This window comes from Ailuropoda melanoleuca, chromosome X (genome assembly GCF_002007445.2).
Source record: "Ailuropoda melanoleuca isolate Jingjing chromosome X, ASM200744v2, whole genome shotgun sequence".
Lineage (NCBI taxonomy): Eukaryota > Metazoa > Chordata > Mammalia > Carnivora > Ursidae > Ailuropoda > Ailuropoda melanoleuca.
Window position 1 is genome coordinate 20,126,847 of NC_048238.1, and position 17,420 is coordinate 20,144,266.

Here is a 17,420-nt window from a genome sequence, read left to right on the forward strand (position 1 = left end):
GATACCTTTGCCTTGGTACGTGAGAAATTTCTTTGCCCTGGCCGCTTTCAATACTCTATCCTTGGATCTAACATTTGCGAATTGCATTATGACNTATGACATGCCGTGGCGTAGGTTTGTCCTGGTTGAGCTTGGATGGGGTCCTCTCTGCCTCTTGGACACGAATGCTTGTTTCCCTTGCTAGATTAGGGAAGTTTTCAGCTACAATTTGTTCAAATATCTCTTCTAGACCTCTGTTTTTCTCCACCCCTTCAGGGATGCCGATGATTCTGACATTGGATCGTTTCATAGAGTCAGTAATCTCCCGTAATCTACATTCGTGGGCGTGGATTTTTTTAAGACCAGCTTCTATTTTCGTTTTTTCTTCTACTAACCCATCCTCCAATTCGCTAACGCGTTCCTCTGCCTCGGTGACCCTGGCCGTCAGAGCCTCTAGTTTTGACTGCATTTGGCTCATAGAATTTTTAATTTCTGTCAGATTCGCTCTCATTTCTGCCCTTAGGGATTCTATATTCTCAGTAACATTTTCGTTAATGCTTTTTTCAAGTTTACTCATCATCTTGACCATTGTTGCTCTGAATTCCATTTCTGATAATTTGGTTACATCCATATCCATTATTTCTGTGGCAGAGGCCACAGACTCATTGTCTTTTCTTTGCTGGGGGGGACTTCTCCTTCTCGTCATTCTGATGAGGAGAGGTTGCGGGATTGTCCAGAGCCCAAATTATTGACTGCGACCCAGGCCGTGCGCCCTTGTTTTACAGGGATCTTAGGGATGTGGGCTTCTTCTTTAAAGATTTTATTTATTTATATGGCAGAGAACCAACCAGCAAGAGAGGGAACACAAGCAGGGGAGTGGGAGATGAAGAAGCAGGCTCCCAGCAGAGGAGCCCGGTGAGGGACTCCTTTCCGGTGCACTGGGATCATGCCCTAAGCCGAAGACAGGCGTTTAATGACTGCGCCATCCAGGCGCCCCAGGATGTGGGCTTCTTGATTTTTCAGCCTGCCTTCTGGGGGAGGGGCCTGCCGTGCTGATACTCAGGCAGCCCTGTTTGGGTAGAGTCTCTGTGTCCCCTGCGAGGGGGATGGGGATAGGCACGCTGTGAGCTGGTATTTCCAGGCTTTTGTTCTCTGGCGGCTTTCCCTGGCGGTCTGCTGTGCCTCTTCTGATAGAGCAGCAGCGGCCGAATCTCAGCGTCTGTCTCAGAACAGAGGGATTGCGTGGGGCGCCTGGGTGGCACAGTGGTTAAGAGTCTGCCTTTGGCTCAGGGCATGATCCCAGCGTTATGGGATCGAGCCCCACATCAGGCTCCTCCGCTATGAGCCTGCTTCTTCCTCTCCCACTCCCCCTGCTTGTGTTCCCTCTCTCTGGCCGTCTCTATCTCTGTCAAATAAATAAATAAAATCTTTAAAACAAACAAACAAAAAAGAACAGGATTGCGGCCCATTCTCCACTGACATTCTGGCCACTTTAACTCTGTTACTGTTGGTGCTGCTCAACCCTGTAGTGTCCCGGGATGCGCGCCCCACGCCCAGCGTCCCAGCCCTCACTTCCAGGTCTCTGTCCTTTGTGTTTCTAACACCACCTGCCGCCAACCGCCCCCGCGCGCTCCCGGAGTTCCCGGTCTCGGTGTGGTTCCAGTGAGCACACCGGAGTTCTGTGAGAAGTCTGGTCGTGCACGCTCCCCGGCTCACAGTCTCAGTCTGCTCTCTCGCGGGTGCCAACCGTGAGTCCGCTGCTAACCCCGTGCAAGTGGCTACCACTTCTCGGCGCCCGAACGCGGCGGCTCCCTCCCCCTTCCATTTATCTTCCGATATCTGTGCGCGGTTTCACAGCTCCCCTCTTCGTACCTCAATACTCAGCGCTGGAGATGTTCATTTGTAGAGATCCAGATGTATCTTCCTGCGTCTCAGGCTGATTCCGTGGATGTTCAGGCTGGTCCGGTACCTATCCAGCTCGACTCAGGGGACCGGCTGAAAAAGGGGTCCCCTACTCCTCCGCCATCTTCCCAAAGTCTCTGTTATTGTTGTTTTTATCCATTCAGTCACCTTCTGTCTTTTGATTGTAGAATTTAGTCCACTTACATTTAAAGTAATTATTGATAGGAATGTACTTACTGCACTTTTGTTTTTTCTTTTCTCGTTGTTTTGTAGCTCTTCTCTATTCTTTTCTTGTTCACTTCCCTTAGGATTATGTGACTTTCTCTAGTGTTATGCTTGAATTCCTTTCTCTTTAGTTTTTGTGTATTATATTTTTGCTTTGTGGCTCTATGAGGTTCATATATAACATCCTATGTATATAGCAGTCTGTATTAAGTGGGTGGCTGCTTAAGTTTGAACACATTCTAAAAGCATGGAATTTTTACTCCCCCATCCACATTTTAGGTATATGATGTCATACTTCACATCTTTATATTTTGTCTATCTCTTAACTAATTTTTGTAGATAGAATTGATTGTAGTTATTCTGTCTTTTAACCTTTATATTAGCTTTATAACTGATTGATTTACTACCTTTACTATATATTTGCTTTTACCAGTGAAATTTTGTCCTTTCATTAGTCTATCACTTCTAGTTATGGCCTTTTCTTTTCTTTTTATTTTTTAAAGATTTTATTTATTTATTTGAGAGAGAGAGAGTGAGAAAGAGCCCACAAGCAGGGGAGTGGCAGACGGAGACATAGAAACAGGCTCCACATTGAGCAGGGAGCCAAATGCTGGGCTTGATCCCAGGACCCCGAGATCATGACCTGAGCCAAAGGCAGACTCTTAATCGACTGAGCCACCCAGGTGCCCCTGGCCTTTTCTTTTCTACTTTAACATTTCTCATAAGGCCAGTTGAGTGGTGATGAACTCCTTTAACTGTTTTTTTTTTAAGATTTTATTTATTTATTTGACAGAGAGAGAGACAGCCAGCAAGAGAGGGAACACAAGCAGGAGGAGTGGGAGAGGAAGAAGAAGGCTCATAGCGGAGGAGCCTGATGTGGGGCTCGATCCCACAATGCCGGGATCACACCCTGAGCTGAAGGCAGATGCTTAACCGCTGTGCCACCCAGGCGCCCCTCCTTTAACTTTTATCTAGGAAACTCTTTATCTCTCCTTCAATTCTGAATGATAACCTTGCTCGTTGTATTTTTTTGCCTTTTAGGACTTTGAATATATCATGCCCCTCCCTCTTGGCCTACAGAGTTTCTGCTGAAAAAATCAGCTGATAACCCTATAGGGTCTTTCTTGTACATAACTATTTGCTTTTTTCTTGCTGCTTTTGAGATTATCTTTAATTTTTGATATATTAATTATGTGTCTTGGTGTGGACCTCCTTGGGTTCATCTTATTTGGGGCTTTTTTGTGCTTCCTGGACCTGGATGTCTGTTTCCTTTCCTGTGTTAGGGAATTTTTCAGCTATTATCTCTTCAAATAATTTCCCCCCTTGTTCTCTCTCTTCTTCTGGAACCTCTGTAATGTGAATGTTAGTACACTTGATTATGTTTTAGAGACCCCTTAAACTATCATCATTTTTAAAAAAGATTTTATTTATTTGAGACAGAGAGAGAGCACAAGAGAGGGAACAGGCAGAGGGAGAGGAACAAGCAGACTCCCATCTGAGTGCAGAGCCCGACTTGGGGCTCAATCCCAGGACCCCGAGATCATGACCTGAGCCGAAGTCAGATGCTTAACTGACTGAGCCACCCAGGTGCCTCTATCATCATTTTTAAAAATTACTTTTTCTTTTTGCTATTCAACGTGGATGCTTTCTGTTACCTTATCTTCCAGATCACTGATTTGTTCCTCTGCACACTGTAATCTGCTGTAGAGTCCCTCTAGTGTGTTTTTCATTTCTATTATTGTATTCTTCAGCTTTGATTGGTTCTATTTTACATTTTCTATCTCTTTTTTGAAATTCTCACTCTTCTGTCAAGTCCAGTGAGTATCTTTATGACCATTACTTTGAACACTTTATCTGGTAGTTTGCTTATTTCTATTTTGTTTAGTTCTTTTTCTGAGATTTTTGTCTTGTTCTTTTGTTTGGAACATACTCTTCTGTCTCCTCATTTTATCTGACTCTTAGTGTTTGTTTCTATGTATTAAGTAGGTCAGCTACATCTCCTAGTCTTGAGGGTAGTGGCCTTATTTAGAAGGTGTCCATGGGCCCAATAGTCCATTCTCCCCTGGTTACCAGAACCAGGCTACAACTGCTAAGTTTGTGCTGGTGGGCAAGACTGGCCCCCCAATTTCCCAGGGTGGGAGTCACCTTGGAGGTGTGTAGTACCACTGGGGCTCCCTGCCAGGTGTAGTTGGGTGGTAGCTGCTTTGGGGGGATGCCAATCCCAGGTGGGGCTGCCCACCAGGTATGGCAGGGTAGGAGTTGCCTTGGTGAGGCACCTGTCATGGCAGGTCTGCATGGGAATGTCATGGTTGGGCAATAGGTGCTTGCAAGGTAGGTGTAGAGTGTCAGAACTGGCTCGCCCAGCATCTGGCTAGCTACACTGAAGGAGGGTAAGATAAATAGTGCCTCCCAAAACTCCCATTTCCAGAGAAAGTTCCTAAAGATCCTTTCCCCTCCAGAATATGCCCTAAAGTTAGTTAATATATCTTTATGTATAAGCCAGGTGCTTTTCAAACTGCTGCATCTGTGCTGGGTCTTGACCAAGTGTTACAGTGTACTGGCTCTTTAAGAGTGGAGACTTGGTTTCCTATAGCCTTCTAACTCTAACAGAGTTAAGTCCTGCTGACTTTCAAAGTCAGACATTATGGGGGCTCATCTTCCCAGTGCAGGTCCCCAGGGCTGGGCATGCCCAATGTAGGGCTTGGTCCCTTGCTCCTCAGAGATGACTTCTGTGTCTGTAATGTCCCTCCCTCTTGTGGATCACCATGTCAGAGGGCTGGTTCTCAGCTGTGTCTCTGGCCCTCCTACTCTTCTTGATGTGGTCTTGTCTTTATGTCTTTATGGAAGATCTGCTCTGCCAGCCTTCAGGTCATTTTCAGAGTGAGTTGCATTATATGCATTTATAGCTTTGTTGTGTCTGTGGGAGGAGGTGAGCTCAGAATCCTCCTACTCTACCATCTTTATGGGATCCTCCTATTAATACCTATTTCTTTCATTGATTGATGGAAATCTGCAGCTTTCACTAAGGTTTTGGTTAACTTCCTTCAGTTTTTCATTATTTAATATTTCTTTATTCATTTAAAAACATTTAAATATATTTCACAGTAACTTAAAGGCACTTAAGACCCTCTCATTGGATCCTTTACACCCCTTCCTTCCTTTCTCCAATTATTCATTCATTTATTTAACATTAAGTGAGTTAATATGACAGGTTTTATACTAGACCTGAGGACAGAGAAATAAATAAAACCTAGACCTGTTTATCAAGACTCCTTCAACCTCTTCAATACATTACTAATCTAGAAAAAAGAGTTTCATGACATGGAACAGAGTTTTAAAGAATGTGTGAAGCTGTGCCAGAAAAGTCTTTGACTTAAATAATTTAATTTCTTTTTTAGTGGATATGATATTTTTAGTCAAGAGAACCTACCCATTGTTCTTCAAGTTTCTGTAAGGCCAGCCCTCCTATCTTCTATAAAATATATTATAGTAACACTTATTGACTCGTGAGCAGGGTGGTTGGGAGAAACATCATAATATTTATTGTCAAGTCTCATTCAGAAGAGAAATTGTTACTGGAAGTAGTGCTTTTGGGGAATGGTTTTTGTCAGGTTGAATTATTTGTTCTATAACATCTTGTGCTAAACCTGAAAGTAATAGACAAGTATTCAAAGTGAATCTGAGTATTTTTCTTTCTTTTATCAATATTAATAACATTACTTCCTGTGGACATTTGAAAACATTTAACTTTTTATCATAAATAATAGAAATCTAGATTTATTTGTATAATTTTAAAAATTAAATTAATGTTTGTTACTATATATTAAAAGAAGAAAGTGGTTGTTTTAATTAGGGACATCTTTATTCACCATAAGTGGTTGGCCAGAGCTTGGACTTTGAATTTGTATTTCATATGTTTCTTAAAAATATGAAGAATGAAACTATGTATTCTTTTCAAAAAACGTTTAAAAAGCATAGATGTGCCTTGTATGGGGATATAAGCATTGTTAGTGAAAAGCAAATAATTTGTATGATAATTTTGCCTAAACTTTTGTTAATTGAATGCCGTTCCAAAATTTATTAGAGAAACTTTGACATGAAAAAATTAGTTTTAAACCATGAAGTACTATATTAAAGGGAAATGTTGTACTTCACAATAACAATTTAAAGGAATTTTAGGACTAAAATTATTATAGAGTGATTTCATAGACTTAGTTTACTTAAATGAGCAAGGCTGTAAATGAGAAAGGATGAATGAATAAATGTTTGCCTTCAAAGAGAGGAAGAATGGAAAAATAGAAAGAAGAGATCCCTCATTTTCAGTTTTTTGTTCACCATTTAGTGTGCAGTTGTCCAGGGGATAGGACCAATAGTCCCATTATTTGTAAGAATATTAAGATAAAATCCAAGAAATTAAGAAAAACACTATAATGTTAAAACTGAATTTAAAAAATTCATATAAGCCCATGATTAAATAGTATATTAGTTATCTATTGCTACCTAATATTACCACAAAGTTAGAGGCTTAACACAGGACACATTTATTATTTCACACTTCTGTGGGTCGGGTGTGGCTTAGCTAAATGCTCTGCTTTAGGGACTCACAGAGGTTCAAACAAGATGTCAGTCAAGGCTGTGCTCACATCTGCTCCCAAGCTCTGATTAGTTTTTCATTCCTTACAGGCTGCTGGACTGAGGGTCTCAGTTTCTTGCTGGCTGTTAGCCAGAGGCTGCCCTCAGTTCTTTGTCAAGTGGCTCGCTCCAAAAGTGGTTCACAGCCTGGCAGCCAGCTTCTTTAGAGCTAGCAAGGGAGATATTCTCCTTCTAAGTATTCTCCTTCTAAGACTGCTGTCAGTCGTACATATATAATCGTATATATGTAATCATGTGCTAGCCTGTTGTCTTTGCCATATACTACTGACTTGAAACAAGTCATGATTTCTTCCACTTTCAGGAGGGGAGCACACAGGAACATGAGCACCAGGATACAGGGATCGTGGGGAGCACCCTGAGTTTGTCCACCTCAATAGGTATATTTTTCTAGCTCTGTCCACTGAAATGGCCTAAAAGCAATGTCACCCCAGTAATGATGAACACCACTTAGTGCTCAGGTTGTGGTCTCTGAAAACCATTCCCCATTAAAGTGCAACTGGACCTTTCAGAGAAATAGCTTATTCCAAGGCTGGAACAGGGAAAATACAAGGAAAGCCAGAGATATTTTGTTGTGCTATAAATAAAGTTCTTAAAGATCACCGGGGTTATGTTCCACTAGCCATCGTCATGACAGTTAGAGCATTATAAAGACTAATGGTGGTAATGAATTCAAACAGATGGACTCTGAAAATTCACCATTTGAGGAAGCTGTTGAATCAACTACTTACTATGAAAATTGGTAATTAATGATAAAAAATTAAAGCATTTTATCTTGCCTTTCCAGTAGAATTTGTATTTCATGTAACCAAATATCTCCCCAAATGAAGGAAAGCTCTACTTCATAAGTGAATGCTAATTAGTAAATGTAGAAAAGATGATAGATTTTGAAAAACATCACAATCTTGAATGAAGTTACCATGATAATTATGATGATCATAGCACCATATCTACAGGTGTTAAAATGGTTAATGGGAACTGGATTTTTTTTAAAGATTTTATTTTTAGGTAATCTCTACACCCAACGTAGGACTTGAACTCAGATCACTGACATAAGCTTTACTGACTGAACCAGCCAACTGCCCCGGAACTGGATATTTTTAAAGTGCAAAAAGAACAATGATCATTTCCTAGTTTCAGGGCAAAAATATAACTGTAAAATGGAGTGATTAGGCAGTGGTCACCTTAATCCAGTCTTAACACCATTAATGGATTAACTATCTATTACGTGTTTTCTGATGTGATTCAATCTGAATGCCCATCATGTATAGAGAATTCTAGCCAAAAATGTTTAGTAAAAATGTTACAGCAAATATAGGGATAAAAGGACAAACTAAATAGCACCAGAGGTTGAAACTAAATGAACCAAAAGGTGACACATTCTTCAAAGCAACTGTAGAACCTTCTTTTCAATAGTCAACATCATAACAAAGGGACCTAATAATCAGATGCTATCTGTGGTCCTCAAACAGATCCCGTTATGGACCAAACAACTGTTAAGGGCACTTTTGTGTGATTTGGGAAATTTTCAATGTAGTCTAGATATTTGATAAAATGGACATATGGAGTTTATAGACTTAAAAAAGCAGGTTATAAAATAGCATGTGATCCAACTGTAACTCACTTTTGTAAGAAGTACACACACATGCACAGACACATATCGTGGTATAGGAAAAGATCTGGAAGTACAGGTACCAAGGTGTTAACAATGGTGCATCTCTCAGTGGGGGGAGGGCAGGAATGTTTATGAGTTTCCTATTGTGGTAGTAACAAATTACCACAAATTTAGTGCCCTAAAACAACACAAGTTTATTCTCTTACAGTTTTGGAGGTCAGAAATAGGAAGATGCTTATGGGACTAAAATCAAGGTGTCTGCAGGGTTGGTTCCTTTTGGAAGTTCTAGGAGATAATCCATTGCTTATGTCTTCCAGTTTCTTGAGGCTGAGGCTGCCTACATTCCTTGACTCTGGTTGCATCATTCCAATATATGCTCTTGTCACATCACTTTCTCTGTCTTCTACCTTCCTGCTTCCCTTTCCCAAGGACCCTGGTGATTACATTGGGGCCACTTGGATAATCCAGGATAATCTACCCATTTCAAGATCCTCCACTTAGTCACATCTGCAAAGTCCCTTTTGCTACGTAAGGTAACATTCACAGGTTCCAGGAAATCGGGCCGTGGAGATCTTTGAGGGGAGCCATTATTCTACCATAGAATGTGATGTTTTTATTCTTTATTTTTGTTTATATATTTTATATTTTTACATAATATGGGTGTATTACTTAAAATATATTAGTTAAAAGTAGAGAAATGTTATAGTTTAATACCAGGTGACATGAAATGTGGTTATTTATAAACTTTAATCTGGCTCCGTGTGAAGTTTGAGCTTCACATTCAGTTATTTTCTTACTTTGTATTTATACTAAATCAGAAAATTCAAATTCACAATTATATATCGCCAGAAATGGCAGCAAGTGTTTGGTAACTGCGTCAGAGACTTTTGTAAAGTTGGATTGAACAAGACTCCATAAACTGAGAAGTAATTTCTTCCATTGAGTGTTCTCCAGACGCTAAGTGGATGAAACATCAAACTCAAATTCGGCAAGGATGAATGTTTCACCTTAGGGGAGTGGGTATCACTAGAGGCAGTACCATCAAAGGGTATGCTTTGAAAACACGTGGGGCTACTATGGTTGTTGCAATGATTGACGGGAACCCCCTGGCTGGGGATTAGTTAGCTGGGCAGAAGCCAGGAATGTCATATGTCCTTCAATGTGTGTGACTTACTTACAAGGATGAATTTTCCTACATCTTATGTAATTTTCAAACATCCCCCTAGGCATTCATGTGTATGAAAAACTTACTTGCAATTATCTGAACCTAAACCTGACCTCATTTTCCGTGTAAACTCAATGTACTTTTTTCTCTTTCTGAAATTTATTTTTAAAAATATGGTATGCTTTTTACAAATTTGCATGTCATTCTAGTGCAGGGGCCATGCTTATCTTCTCTGTATAATTCCAATTTTAGTATATTGCTGCTGAAATGAACATAACTCAAAGTATTTTTTGCATGGTTTTAATATCCTGGAATTTTCCAGGAACGGAACTACTGTGTAAATTGAAAGGAGCGTGTGTTGTTTTGTTTGGAACTTTCCCAAGAATGGCTTAATGTTTTAGAAAATGATGCCAGTGACATCAATGCCATTTATGGGCTGTGCTAGATATCTTCCATTTGCCCTTCCAGATTCACTCCACCCTCTCTACCTGCTCTCTGCCACGGGAGAGGACAGTAAGAGTAGATTTCTTTGCCCTCCAGCTTCTGGATAGGTTCACTCAATGGAAAGCATGCGCAGGAAATCTGGAAGGTGAAAAGAGAGTGAGGTGTGCCACTTGAAATGACCATCAGGAAGTGAGTGTTGTCTGATTCATGGAAACATTAAAATTGGACGTGACGACAGTATTCCAATAGAAAATGATAATGCTGTATATACATGATTGAGTCCAAGCTTGTCAGAAGGCACAAGTGCATGAAGCGATGTTTTAAACTCCCATGTACTGTATGGTGACTAACATAACATAATAAAAAAATATATATCAAAAAATAAATAAAAAAATAAACTCCCATGGTACTTGCTTGTACTGATTCACTTCTCCCTTAACCCACATTTATGACTTCCCAGAGAGTTCTCTATGACTGGTTAACAGAGAAAAAGCACAGGCCTGGTTTATACATGGTTTGCTGGCACCAGCTTGAGAATGGATGCGTCTAGCCCCTGAAAGATAGTGGTGAAGGAAAATATTCCTGGAAGCAAAACGTTGGGCAAGACCTCTTACTGTCCGCTTCACGTGGAAGGATAGATAGCTGCTTTCTCTCTGGGCATGCTGTTGTTGGAAGATGCTGTCCATCACAGCCCAGAGCCATAGTGCTTGTTCTTTCACGGGCCAGGAACGCAAGACCCAGAGCGCTCTTTACCTGAGCCCTATCCCAGGGCTTTGTTTGTAGGGAGCTGCCTGAACAAATAGGAGGCTTGCTCTAAAAAGATGTGAATTCCCCCAAGGCCAGTATTCCCTGGCTGCAATGCAAAAGTACATGATAGACACAGTGTGTCCACTGGGCCCCTCTGCATGGCCCCTGTGGGACTTGGGGAGTGGGAAACCCACACAAATATGCTGATGGTGCTCATACTGCTTACCATGCTGCTGGCATCCAGGAAATGGAAACAGGCTAGTTTGTAAGTAGGAGAAAAATCTCAAACCCCGATGCATATTTATTAGACACTTTGCAATTAGTTTTATAAGCCTTTTCGATAGTATGTAACTTGTACCTGATTTTGCATTGAGAGGTACAACTCAGAATTGTTCCTCTGTAGTTTGGTCCCTTAGGGAAAATTTTTGCCACCTTTATGTTTGAATGACTTATTTTTTGTTTTGTTCAGGCAAAACTCCACTGACAGAGGTGTCACTGCACATCTGTTGGAAAAAAACAGGTAAGTTTTAATGACTTCATGAAATTATTTGAAAAAGTTTCATGGCAACAGTACTAAGGATTAGAGGTAAATGGATTGCCAATATAATAAATCAGAAATTCAGATATCGTCAGTTTTTGCTGTTCACACTGTAGGATGGATAATATTCCATGCTAATATTCCAATTGTTTATAATTCTATTTTGCCCTTTTCCGTAGTAAGTTTTAATCTTCCTAGATCTGTCTTTATTTCTTTCAGTTCTAAATAGTGGAATTTCAGCATTTGGTCTGGAAAACCACAAGCTGTCCTAACTGCCGTTATAAGAAATCCCAGCAACAGAATAAGACGATTATCTGGTTTCTTAATATGTCCTTGAAAATGTTATCACTAACAAAGGGGTCTTGTAAGACATCTGGAACTCAAAACTTCTGGCTTGTTCTGTGAACGTAACTTTGGCTTTAAAAAGTCCGTAATTCTTTTTGTTTGTATTACTAAATAATGTGTTTCCCTGGTAATGATACTTAAATTGCCATCCCCATGTCCTAAAAGCTATGAATACCTATGAGTTTTCTTTAATAGCTAAGTTAATGGAAAATTTATATGCACACACAGACTTGTATGCAAATGTTTATAGCAGCTTTATTCATCAGAAACTACCAGATGTCCTTCAACAGGTGAATGGATGACAAAGTGGTGCATGCATACAGTGGAGTACTAGTCACTGATAAGAAGGAAAGATCTACTGATTCACTCGACATGAATGAATCTTTTTTCTTAGTGGTACAATATATATAACATAAACATGGATGAATTGTAAATGCATTTTGCCAAGTGAAGGAAGCCAGATTCTAAGACCCAGAAGTATTGTATAGTGCCATTCATAAGACATTGTGGAAAAGGCAGAACTATAGTGAGATGTATCAGTTTCCTATTGCTGCTGTAAAAAATTACCATGAACTTGGTGGTTTACAACAACACAGATTTATTCTCTTACAGTTCTGGAGACCAGAAGTAAAAAATCGGTTTCACTAGGCTAAAGTCAAGGTATTGTAGGCCTGGTTCCTTCTGGAGGCTCTACGGGGAGGATTCATTGCCATGACTTTTCTGGCTTCTGGAGGCTGCTTGTATGACTTAGCTTGTGACTCCTTCCTCACATCACTCCAACCTCTTGCTTCCATCCTCGTGTATCCTACTACGTCCTTTGACTGTCTTGCTGCTGTCCTTTAAGGACCTTTGTGATTCCACTTAGGACTAACCTGGATAATCCAGGATAATCTCCCCATCACGAAATTCTTAATCACATCTGCAAAGTCCCTTTGGCTATGTGATGTAACATTCACAGGTTGGAGGGATTAAGACTTGCATATTTTTTCAGGTCATTATTCAGTCTCCCACAGGATGGAAAGCAGAGCAGTAGGTTGCCAGGGACTGTGGGAGAGGGAAGGGTTGAGTATATAATGGGCTGTACAAGGGTGGGGTGGATATATATGACGTTGCAGTTGTCAAAAACACATAGAATATTACACCACCAATAATGAACTTTACTGTTTGCAAATTTTAAAAAATCTATCTGATTGTCAGTGATCCTGGGAGGGAATGCAGGGAGTGACAAAAGAATCTAATTGTATTAAAACTGTATGGCGTAACTTCGCTAAAGAGGGTAGAGGGGAATGTTTAATAACTTTGAAAAGCTGTTTTTAAGTGCATGGACACAGAGAATAGATTGGTGGTTGCTGGAGGAGAGGGGTGAGGTGTGGGCAAAATGGGTGAAGAGAGTCAAAAGCCGCAAACTTCGGGGTGCTTGGGTGGCTCAGTCAGTTAAGCATCTGCCTTTGGCTCGGTCATGATCTTGGGGTCCTGGTATCGGGCTCACATCGGGCTCCCTGATCAGCGGGGAGCCTGCTTCTCCCTCTCCCTTTGCCATCCCCCACTTGTGCTCTCTCACTCTCTCTTTCAAATAAATAAAATATTTTTTTAAAAGGTGCAAACTTCCAGTTATAAAATAAATAAGTTATGGGCATGTAATGTACAGCATGGTGACTATAGTTAATAATACTATATTGCGTATTTTAGTGTTGCTAAGAGAGGAAGTTTTAAAGTTCTCATTATAAGAAATGTGTGTATGGTGGCAGATGTTAACTGGACTTATTGGGGTGATCATTTTGTTGTACACCTGTAACTAACAAAATGTTGTATGTCAATTATACTTCAATTTAAAAAAAGGAAAAAATGGTGTTTTGACTAGATATTATAAGGCTAAAAAGAACTGTACATAAATGTAATCTAGTTGGTAGATATATACAGAAATATAGATATGTACATTAACCTAGGGTAGTATACTTAGATATATTTTCTGGCTCTGGCTTCTGAAATGGTCTAGAAGCAGTGCTACCCCAGCAGCAATGAGCACACCTAGCACCCAGATCTTTGTTCCTAAATATCATTCTCCAATAAATGGAACCAAGGCTCCTTAAAGAAATGGCTGATTCTGGGGTTGGGAAGATATGAGTGTAGACATCACTAGGACCAGAAGAGGACAATAGGAGCTTGCACCTGACCTCTCCTGCTATGAATCATATACTGTGGTATATATTCTGACTTTTGTGCTGTTGCTATACCATGTCCTTTCCCTATAATAAAGTGTACATTTGTAAGCCATGTCATTTTGGGTCTTGTGAGTCTTCTTTAGCATTTGAACCCTGCTTACATGCCACTGTTAGTACAGTTATATATTCAGTTTTTGTAAATGCTACATGACACTAGGAAAAAACAGTATATTATCTAGTATTCAATACATGTTTCTTTCCAGGAAGCTATGAAACAAGACTTATTAATCATATTATTAGGTGATATTCTATCCTTCATATTTTGGCTTTATAAATTCCAATGTCATTTTTTAAAATGTCAAATTGTACTATTGTAAGTATTTGCATCTTTGATTTCTCTTCATTTGCATTTCTTTTATATATTTCCCCTTCCTTTACATTAGTCTTTTTTTTCATTTAAATTACATAAAATAGAATTCTTAATCCAATTTGTGAATCCTAATTTTTATTTATTTATATCTTTTTTTAAGATTTTATTTTATTTATTTATTTTTCTATTTGGCCCTTTTATTTTTTTTTATTTATTTTTTATATTAATTTTTTTACTATGTCATGTTAGTCTAAGATTTTATTTTTAAGTAATCTCTACACCCCATGTGGGGCTTGAACTTACAACCCTGAGATCAAGAGTCGCATGCTCTACCAACTCAGCCAGCCAGGTGCCCCTGTGAATCTTAATTGTTTTCTTTTTGAATCTTAATTTTTAATAGGGGAGTAGATTCCAATATATTTATCATGATGACTAATACATTTTTTATTATTCATGTCATATTTTTATGCTCTTTTTTTTTTTAAGAATTATTTATTTGAGAGAAAGAGCAAGAGCAGGAGGGGCAGAGAGAATCTCAAGCAGACTCCATGCTGAGTGCAAAGCCCAAGTTGGGGCTCAATCTCACGACTCTGAGATCACAACCTGAGCCAAAACCAAGAGTTGGATGCTTAACTGTGCCATCCAAGCGTCCCTTTTTATTCTATCTTTAATGTTTCCTTATTTTTTATTTTGTTTTATGATTTTTTAATCTGTTTTTCCCTTTTGAGTATTTGCTTTTATCTTCTTCATTTCTTTAGAAGCCATATATACTCCTTTTGGTACTGGTAAGCGTGACCTTTCAGGTTTTCAAAAGCATTCTGTGGGTAATGTACACAGTATGTATGTATGTATGCATTTATTTATTATTTTAATTGCAGTATAGTTAACACAGTGTTATATTAGTTTCAGGTATACAATATAGTAATTCAACAATTCTGTACATTACTGGCTACTCATCAAGATAAGTGTACTCTTAATTCCCTTCACCTATTTTACCCATCTCTCCCTGCCCACCTCCCCTCTAGTAACCATCAGTGTGTTCTCTATAGTTAAAAGGCTGTTTTTTGGCTTGTCTCTTTTTTTAGCTTGTCTATTTGTTTCGTTTCTTAAGTTTTACATATGAGTGAAATCATATGGTATTTAAAAATATGGAACACTTCACGCATCTGTGTCATCCTTGCACAGGGACCATGCTAATCTCTGTATCATTCCAATTTCAGTATTTGTACTGCTGAAGCAAGTAGAATGTACACAGTATTTTAACAGCAGGAAAGCTGTCAACAACTGTTAGGATCATGTTGAAAGGATTTAGGAGCCAACCTAAAGAAGTTTCCCCTAGCCACAGTTGGGATAATTTGAGCATCAATAAGAATAATTGCAGTGGATTGAAACACATGGAATATGTTTGAATCATGAGTTTATAATACTATCAAACAAACTTATTTTTCACCTTTATTTTATTTTTTTTTAAGATTTTATTTATTTATTCGACAGAGAGAGCCAGCGAGAGAGGGAACACAGGCAGGGGGAGTGGGAGAGGAAGAAGCAGGCTCCTAGCGGAGAAGCCTGATGTGGGGCTCGATCCCAGAACGCCGGGATCATGCCCCGAGCCAAAGGCAGACGCCTATCTACTGCGCCACCCAGGCGCCCCATATTTTTCACCTTTAAAAAAAAGAAACCTGATTGAAGTATGGACTTCCAAAATGGTGGGATGATGAGGTCGGTAGACACTTTCCCCACTGAAACAACCATTTAACTGGCGAAAATTATTTTAAAAACCCAACCATTTAAAGTCTCTGGGATTGTCCTAAGAACATACAGCAAATAGAGAAACATTTATCCAAGAAAACCTAGCAAACCTTAGTAAAAGCAATGAACTTATTACTTAAATGGGAGTCTGTGAGCCACACACTGCTTCCCACTTCCGAGCTCAGTCTGATGCAATCTCTACTTTTTTAAGTTGCAGCCCAAGAGATGGGATTCCATTTCCTCCCAGCTCCCAGTCCAGGGCTATGGTTTCACTCCAGGAAGGGCAGGCCTCAGCATCTCTCATCACCCCAACTCTGTTGCAGAAGCTATATCCAGGCAGGTTGAAGGCAGAGGATTGGAGGCCCCATTCAGCCTCCACTGTGGGGCAGAAGTTCTGCGCCTGCAGCGTAGTACCGGGACCCGCCCACTCCTGCTCCAGCTTGCTCAAGGGCAGAGCTTCCATATACGGAGGAGAGGACAAGAAGGCTAGGGGCCACTACCCCAGAAAAGTGACTCTCTCTTTCTTCCAGGGGGACTGGGCCGCGATGACGTGAGCCCGGAGCTGCGTGCGCCCGTGTAGAAGGAGCCTGTCTGCCACAGCATGGGATGGAAGAGAGCTGAGGCGGCTGGAGAGCAAAGGGGTCCTGGCCAAATCGATGCGGTTCCTGAATCCAGTCAACCTGAAGGCGGGCACCACGGCTTTCTCGCAACGCCGTGAGGTTCAGGTGAGAGAATTCGTGTAAAGCACCGAGCAGCGTGCGGAACACGAGGGGAGCCCTCAATAAAGGAAGGGTTTGCTCCTGTTTTAATGACTGCAGGGGTTTTTGTCGGTGTGTAGGCAGGTGGTTTCCCCCAAGGTGAGGGGAGTTCTTGCAGTCCGCAGATAGAGATGTTCCTAAGCTTACGAAAACCTTTTTCCAGAAGACCTCTCACGACCGCATGTCTTGGCCAGGAACAGCCAGTACCTGTGTGTCTCGGTGTCGGTGTCGGTCGTCCGCTCCGCGCGTCTGCCGTCTCGCTGCTCCACCTGTGAACGTTGAGGCCCCGGGGGCGGGGACGCGGGTGCCGGTATTCGTCGCCACAGCGATGACCCCCTGCTCTTCCCCCAACCCTCCCGGGCCACGTGAGGCCCAGGGAAGGACTCTGGGCCGCCGGCCGCTGGCTGCACTGGAGAACGGGTTCCTGCCCCTTCCCGGTCCCGCCGTCCTTCTAGCAGCTGCGCGGGCAGCCGCGTGCGTGCGGTGCGTGCGGTGCGTGGCTTCTCCGCCACCGGCTGGGAGCAAAGTCAGCGGGAGGAGCCGCCGTGCTGCCCACGGATCCCGGCAACTCCCGGGGCGCAGCGCGGAAGCCGGGCCCTCGAGCTTGCTGGAAATGCAGAGTCTCGGGCCGCGGGGGCCCCGTTGCGGCAGAAGAGCGTATTCACAGCACCTCCGGGGGGTTTGTGTGCACCCTGAGATCCAGAAGCTCTGCTCCAGAGCACAGCTTACGGCTCTGTAACCCTTTTATCCCGAATCCGTCCGTTCTGGCTA

The 17,420-nt window shown here is 41.3% G+C and overlaps 1 long non-coding RNA gene and 2 other non-coding genes across 3 annotated transcripts; 1 reads left to right on the forward strand and 2 right to left on the reverse strand.

Moving 5' to 3' along the window:
* The first annotated feature begins 6,962 nt into the window (after positions 1-6,962).
* On the forward strand, positions 6,963-16,944 carry LOC117797354. Its single transcript, XR_004622281.1, has 4 exons — positions 6,963-7,136; positions 11,197-11,247; positions 16,422-16,616; positions 16,813-16,944. It is a non-coding gene; the product is annotated as an uncharacterized LOC117797354 (long non-coding RNA).
* Positions 9,704-9,810, reverse strand: LOC117797603. The gene has a single exon (XR_004622602.1). It is a non-coding gene; the product is annotated as a U6 spliceosomal RNA (small nuclear RNA).
* LOC117797521 lies at positions 15,285-15,386 on the reverse strand. The gene has a single exon (XR_004622538.1). It is a non-coding gene; the product is annotated as a U6 spliceosomal RNA (small nuclear RNA).
* Positions 16,945-17,420: the final 476 nt, after the last annotated feature.